This window comes from Sorex araneus, chromosome 8 (assembly GCF_027595985.1).
Source record: "Sorex araneus isolate mSorAra2 chromosome 8, mSorAra2.pri, whole genome shotgun sequence".
Classification (NCBI taxonomy): Eukaryota; Metazoa; Chordata; class Mammalia; order Eulipotyphla; family Soricidae; genus Sorex; species Sorex araneus.
The window spans coordinates 63,283,341-63,285,151 of NC_073309.1; positions in this window are offsets into that span (position 1 = coordinate 63,283,341).

The window sequence follows — 1,811 nt, forward strand, 5'->3', positions numbered from 1 at the left end:
CATTCCTCTTCTTTCCCGAGAAGGTCTCTGAATAAATCGCTGCCAGAAGAATCTCTGGGTTGCGTGATTTCTTACAGCTGGCATCCCAGGGTGGGCCCGAACTATCAACTAAAGGTAAGAATAAGCGTTCGGTGCACTGCACTCTAGAAAGTGAGCGGGAGATCAGGATTTTTTTGTGTGCTGCGGATTAGAATCCAAACAGCAATTCCTCAATAAAATGGGGCAGATTCTGGGCCTTCTCAAAATCTTTTATATTTTTTCGAGCCGGACTGAAGAGGGCAAGTCATTTATGAATTTGATTCAGTCTCTCTCCCGCAGAATAGGAGACCCGGAACTCTACATTTCCAGAGACCAACTCCGGTCCTGCCTTAAGGTAGTTTATGAGGTTAACCCATGGTTCCCAGATGAAGGAACTCTAGATAGCAAGATATGGAGACAAGTTAGAAAAAAATGTCTATAAGACATCTAAGAAAAGGACTGAGATCCCCATGGAATTCTGGACTACATGGTAGATTGTTAATTCTATTCTCCTGTTTTTGAATAGTGCAATTGATGTGGAGAACATTAGGAATAATACGGCCTCAGGTCCTCCCACACCTAAGCCTCGAAAAGGTTGTCATAGTATAAATATTTCTCAGGCTGAGGAATATAGCTCCACGTCCAGTGCATTAGATGGAAGTGATGCGGGTTATGAGTCTGCTATCACTTACTCAGATTCTGAATCCGAGAGTGACTCAGCCAAGCGGCCTCCAGACCACTCGGGTCATACTCCCAATCGCCCAGTCCAGGCAGAGAAGAACCAGCAGCCATCTTATCGTAGGTTAAGGATGGATTCTCTCAGTCGTTTCAAACAGGCCTGTGTCTCATACGGGCCTACATCTCCGTACTGTAGGGAGTATCTTGCATACTGGAGTAAAAAGTCCTACTGGGTAACTCATGATTTTCACATGGTTGCTAAGACATGCTTAAGCCGTTCTCAGTACTTGGAGTGGAGAATGTGGCTCTATAATGAGGCCAAGGCAAAGCTTCAAGGCCTAGGCCATGCTGGACAAAACTTTTCAGGGATTGAATTGACTTGTGAGATGTTAACTGGTGAAGGGAAATGGCGCGACCCAGAAAGGCAAGTCACCTTGCCTCGTGCTGTTTTTGCTCACTTCCATGATGCAGCCCTGTGTGCATAGGAGAAGGTTGATGCAGAAGCAGAATTTAAGGGAAGTTTTACAAAGATTTTCCAGAGAGCCTCAGAACCTTATGCAGATTTCATAGGAAGGTTGATGAAAGCTATTGAAATGCAGGTTAAGGATAAGGCAACTCAGGAGCTGTTGACTAAACTATTGGCCTTTGAAAATGCTAATGAGGATTGCCAGGCCACTCTGCGCCCTCTTAAGGAGAAGGAAGACATAATGGGGTACTTGGATGCATGCAGGAATGTTGGCTCTGCGAAACATAAGGTGCAGGTCTATGCCTTACAGAGACAAGCTCAGAAAAGATGTTTTAATTGTGGAAAACCAGGCCACTTTCGTAGAGATTGCAAAGCTCCCCCAAGCAGTGCTACGAGAGCACGTCCTGGGCCCTGTCCCAGGTGTAAGAAGGGAAACCCCTGGGCCAGAGACTGCAGAGTCAGACTTGCACCTCCCGGGCCCTGTCCGCGTGTAAGAGAGGAAATCATTGGGCCAGAGATTGTCGCTTTAATTTTGATGCAGTGGGTAACCCCAATTCGGGAAACCTGCAAGGGGGACAGCCTCAGGCCTCACAAAATCAGCAGATGTTCCCAGTTTCAGCCCCTTTCCCCAGTGTGGAGTTTCAGAGCT